Here is a 12,500-nt window from a genome sequence, read left to right as displayed (position 1 = left end):
GCCCAATCTCGTCTGATCTTGGAAGCTATGCAGTGTTGGGCCTGGTTAGTACTTGGATGGGAGACCACCTGGGAATACCAGGTGCTGTAGGTAATTTTATACTGCCATAACATTCTTTTCTATTACTCTTTACATTTAATTTTTTCAACTTATCAATGAATTTCCTTGAGTTAAGAAGTAATAGAGGTCTAAAGTTAATACTTTTGAGCACCTACAGCCAATCCACACTGGACATGCCCAATCTCGTCTTATCTTGGTAGCTATGCAGTGTTGGGCCTCGTCAGTACTTGGATGGGAGACCACCTGGGAAAACCAGGTGCAGTACGTAATTTTATACTCCCATAACATTCTTTTCTATTACATTTTACATTTAATTTTTTCAACTTATCAATTAATTTACTTGAGTTAAGAAGTAAAAGAGGTCTAAAGTTAATGTTTTTGAGCACCTACAGCCAAACCACACTGGACATGCCCAATCTCATCTGATCTTGGAAGCTATGCAGTGTTGGGACTGGTTAGTACTTGGATGGGTGACTACCTAGGAATCCCAGGTGCTGTAGGTAATTTTAAACTGCCATAACATTCTTTTCTATTACATTTTACATTTAATTTTTTCAACTTATCAATGAATTTACTTGTGTTAAGAAGTAAAAGCGGTCTAAATTTAATGCTTTTGAGCACCTACAGCCAAACCACAGTGGACATGCCCAATCTCGTCTGATCTTGGAAGCTATGCAGTGTTGGGCCTGGTATGTACTTGGATGGGAGACCACCTGGGAATACCAGGAGCTGTAGGTAATTTTATACTGCCAGAACATTCTTTTCTATTACATTTTACAGTTAATTTTTTCAATTTAACAATGAATTTACTTGAGTTAAGAAGTAATAGAGGTCTAAATTTAATGCTTTTGAGCACCTACAGCCAAACCACACTGGACATGCCAAATCTCGTCTGATCTTGGAAGCTATGCAGTGTTGGGCCTGGTTTGTACTTGGATGGGAGACCACCTGGGAATACCAGGTGCTGTAGGTAATTTTAGACAGCCAAAACATTCTTTTCTATTACATTCTACATTTCATTTTTTCAACTTATCAATGAATTTACTTGAGTTAAGAAGTAAAAGAGGTCTAAAGTTAATAGTTTTGAGCACCTACAGCCAAACCACACTAGACATGCCCAATCTCGTCTGAACTTGGAAGCTATGCAGTGTAGGGCCTGGTTAGTACTTGGATGGGAGACCACCTGGGAATACTAGGTGCTGTAGGTAATTTTATACTGCAATAACATTCTTTTCTATTACATTTTACATTTCATTTTTCAACTTATCATTGAATTTACTTGAGTTAAGAAGTAAAAGAGGTCTAAAGTTAATGTTTTTGAGCACCTACAGCCAAACCACAGTGGACATGCCCAATCTCGTCTGATCTTGGAAGCTATGCAGTGTTGGGCCTGGTTAGTACTTGGATGGGAGAACACCTGGGAATACCAGGAGCTGTAGGTAATTTTATACTGCCATAACATTCTTTTCTATTAAATTTTACATTTAATTTTTCAACTTATCATTGAATTTACTTGAGTTAAGAAGTAAAAGAGGTCTAAAGTTAATGTTTTAGAGCACCTACAGCCAAACCACACTGGACATGCCCAATCTCGTCTGATCTTGGAAGCTATGCAGTGTTGGGCCTGGTTAGTACTTGGATGGGAGACCACCTGGGAATACCAGGTGCTGTAGGTATTTTTATACTGCCAGAACATTCTTTTCTATTACATTTTACATTTAATTTTTTCAACTTATCAATGAATTTACTTGAGTTAAGAAGTAATAGAGGTCTAAAGTTAATGTTTTTGAGCACCTACAGCCAAACCACAGTGGACATGCCCAATCTTGTCTGATCTTGGAAGCTATGCAGTGTTCGGCCTGGTTAGTACTTGGATGGGAGACCACCTGGGAATACAAGGAGCTGTAGGTAATTTTATACTGCCTTAACATTCTTTTCTATTACATTTTACATTTAGTTTTTCAACTTATCATTGAATTTACTTGAGTTAAGAAGTAAAAGAGGTCTAAAGTTAATGTTTTTGAGGACCTACAGCCAAACCACACTGGACATGCCCAATCTCGTTTGATCTTGGAAGCTATGCAGTGTTGGGCCTGGTTAGTACTTGGATGGGAGACCACCTGGGAATACAAGGTGCTGTAGGTAATTTTATACTGCCATAACATTCTTTTCTATTACATTTTACATTTAATTTTTTCAATTTAACAATGAATTTACTTGAGTTAAGAAGTAATAGAGGTCTAAATTTAATGCTTTTGAGCACCTACAGCCAAACCACACTGGACATGCCCAATCTCGTCTGATCTTGGAAGCTATGCAGTGTTGGGCCTGGTTTGTACTTGGATGGGAGACCACCTGGGAATACCAGGTGCTGTAGGTAATTTTAGACAGCCAAAACATTCTTTTCTATTACATTCTACATTTCATTTTTTCAACTTATCAATGAATTTACTTGAGTTAAGAAGTAATAGAGGTCTAAAGTTAATGTTTTTGAGCACCTACAGCCAAACCACAGTGGACATGCCCAATCTTGTCTGATCTTGGAAGCTATGCAGTGTTTGGCCTGGTTAGTACTTGGATGGGAGACCACCTGGGAATACAAGGAGCTGTAGGTAATTTTATACTGCCTTAACATTCTTTTCTATTACATTTTACATTTAATTTTTCAACTTATCATTGAATTTACTTGAGTTAAGAAGTAAAAGAGGTCTAAAGTTAATGTTTTAGAGCACCTACAGCCAAACCACACTGGACATGCCCAATCTCATCTGATCTTGGAAGCTATGCAGTGTTGGGCCTGGTTAGTACTTGGATGGGAGACCACCTGGGAATACCAGGTGCTGTAGGTAATTTTATACTGCCATAACATTGTTTTCTATTACATTTTACATTTAATTTTTTCAACTTATCAATGAATTTACTTGAGTTAAGAAGTAATAGAGGTCTAAAGTTAATGTTTTTGAGCACCCACAGCCAAACCACAGTGGACATGCCCAATCTTGTCTGATCTTGGAAGCTATGCAGTGTTCGGCCTGGTTAGTACTTGGATGGGAGACCACCTGGGAATACCAGGAGCTGTAGGTAATTTTATACTGCCTTAACATTCTTTTCTTTTACATTTTACATTTAATTTTTCAACTTATCATTGAATTTACTTGAGTTAAGAAGTAAAAGAGGTCTAAAGTTAATGTTTTTGAGCACCTACAGCCAAACCACACTGGACATGCCCAATCTCGTCTGATCTTGGAAGCTATGCAGTGTTGGGCCTGGTTAGTACTTGGATGGGAGACCACCTGGGAATACCAGGTGCTGTAGGTAATTTTATACTGCCATAACATTCTTTTCTATTACTCTTTACATTTAATTTTTTCAACTTATCAATGAATTTCCTTGAGTTAAGAAGTAATAGAGGTCTAAAGTTAATACTTTTGAGCACCTACAGCCAATCCACACTGGACATGCCCAATCTCGTCTTATCTTGGTAGCTATGCAGTGTTGGGCCTCGTCAGTACTTGGATGGGAGACCACCTGGGAAAACCAGGTGCAGTACGTAATTTTATACTCCCATAACATTCTTTTCTATTACATTTTACATTTAATTTTTTCAACTTATCAATTAATTTACTTGAGTTAAGAAGTAAAAGAGGTCTAAAGTTAATGTTTTTGAGCACCTACAGCCAAACCACACTGGACATGCCCAATCTCATCTGATCTTGGAAGCTATGCAGTGTTGGGACTGGTTAGTACTTGGATGGGTGACTACCTAGGAATCCCAGGTGCTGTAGGTAATTTTAAACTGCCATAACATTCTTTTCTATTACATTTTACATTTAATTTTTTCAACTTATCAATGAATTTACTTGTGTTAAGAAGTAAAAGCGGTCTAAATTTAATGCTTTTGAGCACCTACAGCCAAACCACAGTGGACATGCCCAATCTCGTCTGATCTTGGAAGCTATGCAGTGTTGGGCCTGGTATGTACTTGGATGGGAGACCACCTGGGAATACCAGGAGCTGTAGGTAATTTTATACTGCCAGAACATTCTTTTCTATTACATTTTACAGTTAATTTTTTCAATTTAACAATGAATTTACTTGAGTTAAGAAGTAATAGAGGTCTAAATTTAATGCTTTTGAGCACCTACAGCCAAACCACACTGGACATGCCAAATCTCGTCTGATCTTGGAAGCTATGCAGTGTTGGGCCTGGTTTGTACTTGGATGGGAGACCACCTGGGAATACCAGGTGCTGTAGGTAATTTTAGACAGCCAAAACATTCTTTTCTATTACATTCTACATTTCATTTTTTCAACTTATCAATGAATTTACTTGAGTTAAGAAGTAAAAGAGGTCTAAAGTTAATAGTTTTGAGCACCTACAGCCAAACCACACTAGACATGCCCAATCTCGTCTGAACTTGGAAGCTATGCAGTGTAGGGCCTGGTTAGTACTTGGATGGGAGACCACCTGGGAATACTAGGTGCTGTAGGTAATTTTATACTGCAATAACATTCTTTTCTATTACATTTTACATTTCATTTTTCAACTTATCATTGAATTTACTTGAGTTAAGAAGTAAAAGAGGTCTAAAGTTAATGTTTTTGAGCACCTACAGCCAAACCACAGTGGACATGCCCAATCTCGTCTGATCTTGGAAGCTATGCAGTGTTGGGCCTGGTTAGTACTTGGATGGGAGAACACCTGGGAATACCAGGAGCTGTAGGTAATTTTATACTGCCATAACATTCTTTTCTATTAAATTTTACATTTAATTTTTCAACTTATCATTGAATTTACTTGAGTTAAGAAGTAAAAGAGGTCTAAAGTTAATGTTTTAGAGCACCTACAGCCAAACCACACTGGACATGCCCAATCTCGTCTGATCTTGGAAGCTATGCAGTGTTGGGCCTGGTTAGTACTTGGATGGGAGACCACCTGGGAATACCAGGTGCTGTAGGTATTTTTATACTGCCAGAACATTCTTTTCTATTACATTTTACATTTAATTTTTTCAACTTATCAATGAATTTACTTGAGTTAAGAAGTAATAGAGGTCTAAAGTTAATGTTTTTGAGCACCTACAGCCAAACCACAGTGGACATGCCCAATCTTGTCTGATCTTGGAAGCTATGCAGTGTTCGGCCTGGTTAGTACTTGGATGGGAGACCACCTGGGAATACAAGGAGCTGTAGGTAATTTTATACTGCCTTAACATTCTTTTCTATTACATTTTACATTTAGTTTTTCAACTTATCATTGAATTTACTTGAGTTAAGAAGTAAAAGAGGTCTAAAGTTAATGTTTTTGAGGACCTACAGCCAAACCACACTGGACATGCCCAATCTCGTTTGATCTTGGAAGCTATGCAGTGTTGGGCCTGGTTAGTACTTGGATGGGAGACCTCCTGGGAATACCAGGTGCTGTAGGTAATTTTATACTGCCATAACATTCTTTTCTATTACATTTTACATTTAATTTTTTCAACTTATCAATTAATTTACTTGAGTTAAGATGTAATACAGGTCTAAAATTAATGTTTTTGAGCACCTACAGCCAAACCACACTGGACATGCCCAATCTCGTCTGATCTTGGAAGCTATGCAGTGTTGGGACTGGTTAGTACTTGGATGGGTGACTACCTAGGAATCCCAGGTGCTGTAGGTAATTTTAAACTGCCATAACATTCTTTTCTATTACATTTTACATTTAATTTTTTCAACTTATCATTGAATTTACTTGAGTTAAGAAGTAAAAGAGGTCTAAAGTTAATGTTTTTGAGCACCTACAGCCAAACCACACTGGACATGCCCAATCTCGTCTGATCTTGGAAGCTATGCAGTGTTGGGCCTGGTTAGTACTTGGATGTGAGACCACCTGGGAATACCAGGAGCTGTAGGTAATTTTATACTGCCATAACATTCTTTTCTATTAAATTTTACATTTAATTTTTCAACTTATCATTGAATTTACTTGAGTTAAGAAGTAAAAGAGGTCTAAAGTTAATGTTTTAGAGCACCTACAGCCAAACCACACTGGACATGCCCAATCTCGTCTGATCTTGGAAGCTATGCAGTGTTGGGCCTGGTTAGTACTTGGATGGGAGACCACCTGGGAATACCAGGTGCTGTAGGTATTTTTATACTGCCAGAACATTCTTTTCTATTACATTTTACATTTAATTTTTTCAACTTATCAATGAATTTACTTGAGTTAAGAAGTAATAGAGGTCTAAAGTTAATGTTTTTGAGCACCTACAGCCAAACCACAGTGGACATGCCCAATCTTGTCTGATCTTGGAAGCTATGCAGTGTTCGGCCTGGTTAGTACTTGGATGGGAGACCACCTGGGAATACAAGGAGCTGTAGGTAATTTTATACTGCCTTAACATTCTTTTCTATTACATTTTACATTTAGTTTTTCAACTTATCATTGAATTTACTTGAGTTAAGAAGTAAAAGAGGTCTAAAGTTAATGTTTTTGAGGACCTACAGCCAAACCACACTGGACATGCCCAATCTCGTTTGATCTTGGAAGCTATGCAGTGTTGGGCCTGGTTAGTACTTGGATGGGAGACCACCTGGGAATACAAGGTGCTGTAGGTAATTTTATACTGCCATAACATTCTTTTCTATTACATTTTACATTTAATTTTTTCAATTTAACAATGAATTTACTTGAGTTAAGAAGTAATAGAGGTCTAAATTTAATGCTTTTGAGCACCTACAGCCAAACCACACTGGACATGCCCAATCTCGTCTGATCTTGGAAGCTATGCAGTGTTGGGCCTGGTTTGTACTTGGATGGGAGACCACCTGGGAATACCAGGTGCTGTAGGTAATTTTAGACAGCCAAAACATTCTTTTCTATTACATTCTACATTTCATTTTTTCAACTTATCAATGAATTTACTTGAGTTAAGAAGTAATAGAGGTCTAAAGTTAATGTTTTTGAGCACCTACAGCCAAACCACAGTGGACATGCCCAATCTTGTCTGATCTTGGAAGCTATGCAGTGTTTGGCCTGGTTAGTACTTGGATGGGAGACCACCTGGGAATACAAGGAGCTGTAGGTAATTTTATACTGCCTTAACATTCTTTTCTATTACATTTTACATTTAATTTTTCAACTTATCATTGAATTTACTTGAGTTAAGAAGTAAAAGAGGTCTAAAGTTAATGTTTTAGAGCACCTACAGCCAAACCACACTGGACATGCCCAATCTCATCTGATCTTGGAAGCTATGCAGTGTTGGGCCTGGTTAGTACTTGGATGGGAGACCACCTGGGAATACCAGGTGCTGTAGGTAATTTTATACTGCCATAACATTGTTTTCTATTACATTTTACATTTAATTTTTTCAACTTATCAATGAATTTACTTGAGTTAAGAAGTAATAGAGGTCTAAAGTTAATGTTTTTGAGCACCCACAGCCAAACCACAGTGGACATGCCCAATCTTGTCTGATCTTGGAAGCTATGCAGTGTTCGGCCTGGTTAGTACTTGGATGGGAGACCACCTGGGAATACCAGGAGCTGTAGGTAATTTTATACTGCCTTAACATTCTTTTCTTTTACATTTTACATTTAATTTTTCAACTTATCATTGAATTTACTTGAGTTAAGAAGTAAAAGAGGTCTAAAGTTAATGTTTTTGAGCACCTACAGCCAAACCACACTGGACATGCCCAATCTCGTCTGATCTTGGAAGCTATGCAGTGTTGGGCCTGGTTAGTACTTGGATGGGAGACCACCTGGGAATACCAGGTGCTGTAGGTAATTTTATACTGCCATAACATTCTTTTCTATTACTCTTTACATTTAATTTTTTCAACTTATCAATGAATTTCCTTGAGTTAAGAAGTAATAGAGGTCTAAAGTTAATACTTTTGAGCACCTACAGCCAATCCACACTGGACATGCCCAATCTCGTCTTATCTTGGTAGCTATGCAGTGTTGGGCCTCGTCAGTACTTGGATGGGAGACCACCTGGGAAAACCAGGTGCAGTACGTAATTTTATACTCCCATAACATTCTTTTCTATTACATTTTACATTTAATTTTTTCAACTTATCAATTAATTTACTTGAGTTAAGAAGTAAAAGAGGTCTAAAGTTAATGTTTTTGAGCACCTACAGCCAAACCACACTGGACATGCCCAATCTCATCTGATCTTGGAAGCTATGCAGTGTTGGGACTGGTTAGTACTTGGATGGGTGACTACCTAGGAATCCCAGGTGCTGTAGGTAATTTTAAACTGCCATAACATTCTTTTCTATTACATTTTACATTTAATTTTTTCAACTTATCAATGAATTTACTTGTGTTAAGAAGTAAAAGCGGTCTAAATTTAATGCTTTTGAGCACCTACAGCCAAACCACAGTGGACATGCCCAATCTCGTCTGATCTTGGAAGCTATGCAGTGTTGGGCCTGGTATGTACTTGGATGGGAGACCACCTGGGAATACCAGGAGCTGTAGGTAATTTTATACTGCCAGAACATTCTTTTCTATTACATTTTACAGTTAATTTTTTCAATTTAACAATGAATTTACTTGAGTTAAGAAGTAATAGAGGTCTAAATTTAATGCTTTTGAGCACCTACAGCCAAACCACACTGGACATGCCAAATCTCGTCTGATCTTGGAAGCTATGCAGTGTTGGGCCTGGTTTGTACTTGGATGGGAGACCACCTGGGAATACCAGGTGCTGTAGGTAATTTTAGACAGCCAAAACATTCTTTTCTATTACATTCTACATTTCATTTTTTCAACTTATCAATGAATTTACTTGAGTTAAGAAGTAAAAGAGGTCTAAAGTTAATAGTTTTGAGCACCTACAGCCAAACCACACTAGACATGCCCAATCTCGTCTGAACTTGGAAGCTATGCAGTGTAGGGCCTGGTTAGTACTTGGATGGGAGACCACCTGGGAATACTAGGTGCTGTAGGTAATTTTATACTGCAATAACATTCTTTTCTATTACATTTTACATTTCATTTTTCAACTTATCATTGAATTTACTTGAGTTAAGAAGTAAAAGAGGTCTAAAGTTAATGTTTTTGAGCACCTACAGCCAAACCACAGTGGACATGCCCAATCTCGTCTGATCTTGGAAGCTATGCAGTGTTGGGCCTGGTTAGTACTTGGATGGGAGAACACCTGGGAATACCAGGAGCTGTAGGTAATTTTATACTGCCATAACATTCTTTTCTATTAAATTTTACATTTAATTTTTCAACTTATCATTGAATTTACTTGAGTTAAGAAGTAAAAGAGGTCTAAAGTTAATGTTTTAGAGCACCTACAGCCAAACCACACTGGACATGCCCAATCTCGTCTGATCTTGGAAGCTATGCAGTGTTGGGCCTGGTTAGTACTTGGATGGGAGACCACCTGGGAATACCAGGTGCTGTAGGTATTTTTATACTGCCAGAACATTCTTTTCTATTACATTTTACATTTAATTTTTTCAACTTATCAATGAATTTACTTGAGTTAAGAAGTAATAGAGGTCTAAAGTTAATGTTTTTGAGCACCTACAGCCAAACCACAGTGGACATGCCCAATCTTGTCTGATCTTGGAAGCTATGCAGTGTTCGGCCTGGTTAGTACTTGGATGGGAGACCACCTGGGAATACAAGGAGCTGTAGGTAATTTTATACTGCCTTAACATTCTTTTCTATTACATTTTACATTTAGTTTTTCAACTTATCATTGAATTTACTTGAGTTAAGAAGTAAAAGAGGTCTAAAGTTAATGTTTTTGAGGACCTACAGCCAAACCACACTGGACATGCCCAATCTCGTTTGATCTTGGAAGCTATGCAGTGTTGGGCCTGGTTAGTACTTGGATGGGAGACCTCCTGGGAATACCAGGTGCTGTAGGTAATTTTATACTGCCATAACATTCTTTTCTATTACATTTTACATTTAATTTTTTCAACTTATCAATTAATTTACTTGAGTTAAGATGTAATACAGGTCTAAAATTAATGTTTTTGAGCACCTACAGCCAAACCACACTGGACATGCCCAATCTCGTCTGATCTTGGAAGCTATGCAGTGTTGGGACTGGTTAGTACTTGGATGGGTGACTACCTAGGAATCCCAGGTGCTGTAGGTAATTTTAAACTGCCATAACATTCTTTTCTATTACATTTTACATTTAATTTTTTCAACTTATCATTGAATTTACTTGAGTTAAGAAGTAAAAGAGGTCTAAAGTTAATGTTTTTGAGCACCTACAGCCAAACCACACTGGACATGCCCAATCTCGTCTGATCTTGGAAGCTATGCAGTGTTGGGCCTGGTTAGTACTTGGATGTGAGACCACCTGGGAATACCAGGAGCTGTAGGTAATTTTATACTGCCATAACATTCTTTTCTATTAAATTTTACATTTAATTTTTCAACTTATCATTGAATTTACTTGAGTTAAGAAGTAAAAGAGGTCTAAAGTTAATGTTTTAGAGCACCTACAGCTAAACCACACTGGACATGCCCAATCTCATCTGATCTTGGAGGCTATGCAGTGTTGGGCCTGGTTAGTACTTGGATGGGAGACCACCTGGGAATACCAGGTGCTGTAGGTAATTTTATACTGCCATAACATTCTTTTCTATTACATTTTACATTTAATTTTTTCAACTTATCAATGAATTTACTTGAGTTAAGAAGTAATAGAGGTCTAAAGTTAATGTTTTTGAGCATCCACAGCCAAACCACAGTGGACATGCCCAATCTTGTCTGATCTTGGAAGCTATGCAGTGTTCGGCCTGGTTAGCACTTGGATGGGAGACCACCTGGGAATACCAGGAGCTGTAGGTAATTTTATACTGCCATAACATTCTTTTCTATTACATTTTACATTTAATTTTTTCAACTTATCAATGAATTTCCTTGAGTTAAGAAGTAATAGAGGTCTAAAGTTAATACTTTTGAGCACCTACAGCCAATCCACACTGGACATGCCCAATCTCGTCTTATCTTGGTAGCTATGCAGTGTTGGGCCTCGTCAGTACTTGGATGGGAGACCACCTGGGAAAACCAGGTGCAGTACGTAATTTTATACTCCCATAACATTCATTTCTATTACATTTTACATTTAATTTTTTCAACTTATCAATTAATTTACTTGAGTTAAGAATTAATACAGGTCTAAAGTTAATGTTTTTGAGCACCTACAGCCAAACCACACTGGACATGCCCAATCTCGTCTGATCTTGGAAGCTATGCAGTGTTGGGACTGGTTAGTACTTGGATGGGTGACTACCTAGGAATCCCAGGTGCTGTAGGTAATTTTAAACTGCCATAACATTCTTTTCTATTACATTTTACATTTAATTTTTTCAACTTATCAATTAATTTACTTGTGTTAAGAAGTAAAAGCGGTCTAAATTTAATGCTTTTGAGCACCTACAGCCAAACCACAGTGGACATGGCCAATCTCGTCTGATCTTGGAAGCTATGCAGTGTTGGGCCTGGTAAGTACTTGGATGGGAGACCACTTGGGAATACCAGGAGCTGTAGGTAATTTTATACTGCCAGAACATTCTTTTCTATTACATTTTACATTTAATTTTTTCAACTTAACAATGAATTTACTTGAGTTAAGAAGTAATAGAGGTCTAAATTTAATGCTTTTGAGCACCTACAGCCAAACCACACTGGACATGCCCAATCTCGTCTGATCTTGGAAGCTATGCAGTGTTGAGCCTGGTTTGTACTTGGATGGGAGACCACCTTGGAATACCAGGTGCTGTAGGTAATTTTAGACAGCCAAAACATTCTTTTCTATTACATTCTACATTTCATTTTTTCAACTTATCAATGAATTTACTTGAGTTAAGAAGTAAAAGAGGTCTAAAGTTAATGGTTTTGAACACCTACAGCCAAACCACACTAGACATGCCCAATCTCGTCTGATCTTGGAAGCTATGCAGTGTTGGGCCTGGTTAGTACTTGGATGGGAGACCACCTGGGAATACTAGGTGCTGTAGGTAATTTTATACTGCCATAACATTCTTTTCTATTACATTTTACATTTCATTTTTCAACTTATCATTGAATTTACTTGAGTTAAGAAGTAAAAGAGGTCTAAAGTTAATGTTTTTGAGCACCTACAGCCAAACCACACTGGACATGCCCAATCTTGTCTGATCTTGGAAGCTATGCAGTGTTGGGCCTGGTTTGTACTTGGATGGGAGACCACCTGGGAATACCAGGTGCTGTAGGTAATTTTAGACAGCCAAAACATTCTTTTCTATTACATTCTACATTTCATTTTTTCAACTTATCAATGAATTTACTTGAGTTAAGAAGTAAAAGAGGTCTAAAGTTAATGGTTTTGAACACCTACAGCCAAACCACACTAGACATGCCCAATCTCGTCTGATCTTGTAAGCTATGCAGTGTTGGGCCTGGTTAGTACTTGGATGGGA

The 12,500-nt window shown here is 37.7% G+C and overlaps 11 non-coding genes and 38 pseudogenes across 11 annotated transcripts in view; all 49 read left to right on the top strand.

Annotated features, from left to right (window-relative positions):
- The window catches only part of LOC148451998 (5S ribosomal RNA), a 119-nt gene extending 26 nt beyond the window's left edge, over positions 1 to 93 (top strand). The window contains exon 1 of the ribosomal RNA XR_015875013.1: positions 1 to 93. This exon is cut by the window's left edge and continues 26 nt beyond it. This is a non-coding gene — a ribosomal RNA (5S ribosomal RNA).
- A 351-nt stretch (positions 94 to 444) lies between these two features.
- On the top strand, positions 445 to 563 carry LOC148451997 (5S ribosomal RNA; annotated as a pseudogene).
- Positions 564 to 679: 116 nt separating this feature from the next.
- Positions 680 to 798, top strand: LOC148451996 (5S ribosomal RNA; annotated as a pseudogene).
- A 116-nt stretch (positions 799 to 914) lies between these two features.
- On the top strand, positions 915 to 1,033 carry LOC148451995 (5S ribosomal RNA; annotated as a pseudogene).
- A 116-nt stretch (positions 1,034 to 1,149) lies between these two features.
- On the top strand, positions 1,150 to 1,268 carry LOC148451994 (5S ribosomal RNA; annotated as a pseudogene).
- A 115-nt stretch (positions 1,269 to 1,383) lies between these two features.
- Positions 1,384 to 1,502, top strand: LOC148451993 (5S ribosomal RNA; annotated as a pseudogene).
- A 115-nt stretch (positions 1,503 to 1,617) lies between these two features.
- Positions 1,618 to 1,736, top strand: LOC148451992 (5S ribosomal RNA). The gene has a single exon (XR_015875012.1). It is a non-coding gene; the product is annotated as a 5S ribosomal RNA (ribosomal RNA).
- A 116-nt stretch (positions 1,737 to 1,852) lies between these two features.
- Positions 1,853 to 1,971, top strand: LOC148451991 (5S ribosomal RNA; annotated as a pseudogene).
- A 115-nt stretch (positions 1,972 to 2,086) lies between these two features.
- Positions 2,087 to 2,205, top strand: LOC148451990 (5S ribosomal RNA; annotated as a pseudogene).
- Positions 2,206 to 2,321: 116 nt separating this feature from the next.
- Positions 2,322 to 2,440, top strand: LOC148451989 (5S ribosomal RNA; annotated as a pseudogene).
- A 116-nt stretch (positions 2,441 to 2,556) lies between these two features.
- LOC148451988 (5S ribosomal RNA) lies at positions 2,557 to 2,675 on the top strand (annotated as a pseudogene).
- A 115-nt stretch (positions 2,676 to 2,790) lies between these two features.
- LOC148451987 (5S ribosomal RNA) lies at positions 2,791 to 2,909 on the top strand. Its single transcript, XR_015875123.1, has one exon. It is a non-coding gene; the product is annotated as a 5S ribosomal RNA (ribosomal RNA).
- Positions 2,910 to 3,025: 116 nt separating this feature from the next.
- On the top strand, positions 3,026 to 3,144 carry LOC148451986 (5S ribosomal RNA; annotated as a pseudogene).
- A 115-nt stretch (positions 3,145 to 3,259) lies between these two features.
- LOC148451985 (5S ribosomal RNA) lies at positions 3,260 to 3,378 on the top strand. The gene has a single exon (XR_015875011.1). It is a non-coding gene; the product is annotated as a 5S ribosomal RNA (ribosomal RNA).
- Positions 3,379 to 3,729: 351 nt separating this feature from the next.
- LOC148451984 (5S ribosomal RNA) lies at positions 3,730 to 3,848 on the top strand (annotated as a pseudogene).
- A 116-nt stretch (positions 3,849 to 3,964) lies between these two features.
- On the top strand, positions 3,965 to 4,083 carry LOC148451983 (5S ribosomal RNA; annotated as a pseudogene).
- Positions 4,084 to 4,199: 116 nt separating this feature from the next.
- On the top strand, positions 4,200 to 4,318 carry LOC148451982 (5S ribosomal RNA; annotated as a pseudogene).
- Positions 4,319 to 4,434: 116 nt separating this feature from the next.
- LOC148451981 (5S ribosomal RNA) lies at positions 4,435 to 4,553 on the top strand (annotated as a pseudogene).
- Positions 4,554 to 4,668: 115 nt separating this feature from the next.
- LOC148451980 (5S ribosomal RNA) lies at positions 4,669 to 4,787 on the top strand (annotated as a pseudogene).
- Positions 4,788 to 4,902: 115 nt separating this feature from the next.
- Positions 4,903 to 5,021, top strand: LOC148451979 (5S ribosomal RNA). The gene has a single exon (XR_015875010.1). It is a non-coding gene; the product is annotated as a 5S ribosomal RNA (ribosomal RNA).
- A 116-nt stretch (positions 5,022 to 5,137) lies between these two features.
- Positions 5,138 to 5,256, top strand: LOC148451978 (5S ribosomal RNA; annotated as a pseudogene).
- Positions 5,257 to 5,371: 115 nt separating this feature from the next.
- On the top strand, positions 5,372 to 5,490 carry LOC148451977 (5S ribosomal RNA). Its single transcript, XR_015875068.1, has one exon. It is a non-coding gene; the product is annotated as a 5S ribosomal RNA (ribosomal RNA).
- Positions 5,491 to 5,606: 116 nt separating this feature from the next.
- On the top strand, positions 5,607 to 5,725 carry LOC148451976 (5S ribosomal RNA; annotated as a pseudogene).
- A 116-nt stretch (positions 5,726 to 5,841) lies between these two features.
- LOC148451975 (5S ribosomal RNA) lies at positions 5,842 to 5,960 on the top strand (annotated as a pseudogene).
- Positions 5,961 to 6,075: 115 nt separating this feature from the next.
- Positions 6,076 to 6,194, top strand: LOC148451974 (5S ribosomal RNA). The gene has a single exon (XR_015875009.1). It is a non-coding gene; the product is annotated as a 5S ribosomal RNA (ribosomal RNA).
- A 116-nt stretch (positions 6,195 to 6,310) lies between these two features.
- Positions 6,311 to 6,429, top strand: LOC148451973 (5S ribosomal RNA; annotated as a pseudogene).
- A 115-nt stretch (positions 6,430 to 6,544) lies between these two features.
- On the top strand, positions 6,545 to 6,663 carry LOC148451972 (5S ribosomal RNA; annotated as a pseudogene).
- A 116-nt stretch (positions 6,664 to 6,779) lies between these two features.
- On the top strand, positions 6,780 to 6,898 carry LOC148451971 (5S ribosomal RNA; annotated as a pseudogene).
- Positions 6,899 to 7,014: 116 nt separating this feature from the next.
- On the top strand, positions 7,015 to 7,133 carry LOC148451970 (5S ribosomal RNA; annotated as a pseudogene).
- Positions 7,134 to 7,248: 115 nt separating this feature from the next.
- LOC148451969 (5S ribosomal RNA) lies at positions 7,249 to 7,367 on the top strand. The gene has a single exon (XR_015875111.1). It is a non-coding gene; the product is annotated as a 5S ribosomal RNA (ribosomal RNA).
- Positions 7,368 to 7,483: 116 nt separating this feature from the next.
- On the top strand, positions 7,484 to 7,602 carry LOC148451968 (5S ribosomal RNA; annotated as a pseudogene).
- Positions 7,603 to 7,717: 115 nt separating this feature from the next.
- Positions 7,718 to 7,836, top strand: LOC148451967 (5S ribosomal RNA). Its single transcript, XR_015875008.1, has one exon. It is a non-coding gene; the product is annotated as a 5S ribosomal RNA (ribosomal RNA).
- A 351-nt stretch (positions 7,837 to 8,187) lies between these two features.
- On the top strand, positions 8,188 to 8,306 carry LOC148451966 (5S ribosomal RNA; annotated as a pseudogene).
- A 116-nt stretch (positions 8,307 to 8,422) lies between these two features.
- On the top strand, positions 8,423 to 8,541 carry LOC148451965 (5S ribosomal RNA; annotated as a pseudogene).
- A 116-nt stretch (positions 8,542 to 8,657) lies between these two features.
- On the top strand, positions 8,658 to 8,776 carry LOC148451964 (5S ribosomal RNA; annotated as a pseudogene).
- A 116-nt stretch (positions 8,777 to 8,892) lies between these two features.
- Positions 8,893 to 9,011, top strand: LOC148451963 (5S ribosomal RNA; annotated as a pseudogene).
- A 115-nt stretch (positions 9,012 to 9,126) lies between these two features.
- Positions 9,127 to 9,245, top strand: LOC148451962 (5S ribosomal RNA; annotated as a pseudogene).
- A 115-nt stretch (positions 9,246 to 9,360) lies between these two features.
- LOC148451961 (5S ribosomal RNA) lies at positions 9,361 to 9,479 on the top strand. The gene has a single exon (XR_015875006.1). It is a non-coding gene; the product is annotated as a 5S ribosomal RNA (ribosomal RNA).
- Positions 9,480 to 9,595: 116 nt separating this feature from the next.
- Positions 9,596 to 9,714, top strand: LOC148451960 (5S ribosomal RNA; annotated as a pseudogene).
- Positions 9,715 to 9,829: 115 nt separating this feature from the next.
- LOC148451959 (5S ribosomal RNA) lies at positions 9,830 to 9,948 on the top strand. Its single transcript, XR_015875067.1, has one exon. It is a non-coding gene; the product is annotated as a 5S ribosomal RNA (ribosomal RNA).
- A 116-nt stretch (positions 9,949 to 10,064) lies between these two features.
- Positions 10,065 to 10,183, top strand: LOC148451958 (5S ribosomal RNA; annotated as a pseudogene).
- A 116-nt stretch (positions 10,184 to 10,299) lies between these two features.
- Positions 10,300 to 10,418, top strand: LOC148451957 (5S ribosomal RNA; annotated as a pseudogene).
- A 115-nt stretch (positions 10,419 to 10,533) lies between these two features.
- LOC148451956 (5S ribosomal RNA) lies at positions 10,534 to 10,652 on the top strand (annotated as a pseudogene).
- Positions 10,653 to 11,238: 586 nt separating this feature from the next.
- On the top strand, positions 11,239 to 11,357 carry LOC148451955 (5S ribosomal RNA; annotated as a pseudogene).
- A 116-nt stretch (positions 11,358 to 11,473) lies between these two features.
- Positions 11,474 to 11,592, top strand: LOC148451954 (5S ribosomal RNA; annotated as a pseudogene).
- A 116-nt stretch (positions 11,593 to 11,708) lies between these two features.
- LOC148451953 (5S ribosomal RNA) lies at positions 11,709 to 11,827 on the top strand (annotated as a pseudogene).
- Positions 11,828 to 11,943: 116 nt separating this feature from the next.
- LOC148451952 (5S ribosomal RNA) lies at positions 11,944 to 12,062 on the top strand (annotated as a pseudogene).
- Positions 12,063 to 12,177: 115 nt separating this feature from the next.
- On the top strand, positions 12,178 to 12,296 carry LOC148451951 (5S ribosomal RNA; annotated as a pseudogene).
- Positions 12,297 to 12,412: 116 nt separating this feature from the next.
- Positions 12,413 to 12,500, top strand: part of LOC148451950 (5S ribosomal RNA) — a 119-nt pseudogene continuing 31 nt past the window's right edge.

The sequence above is a fragment of the Taudactylus pleione genome, unplaced genomic scaffold, assembly GCF_031769625.1.
Source record: "Taudactylus pleione unplaced genomic scaffold, aTauple2 ptg001184l, whole genome shotgun sequence".
Taxonomy (NCBI): Eukaryota; Metazoa; Chordata; class Amphibia; order Anura; family Myobatrachidae; genus Taudactylus; species Taudactylus pleione.
Note: the sequence above shows the minus strand (reverse complement) of the source record. Positions and strands in the feature narration are given on the sequence as shown.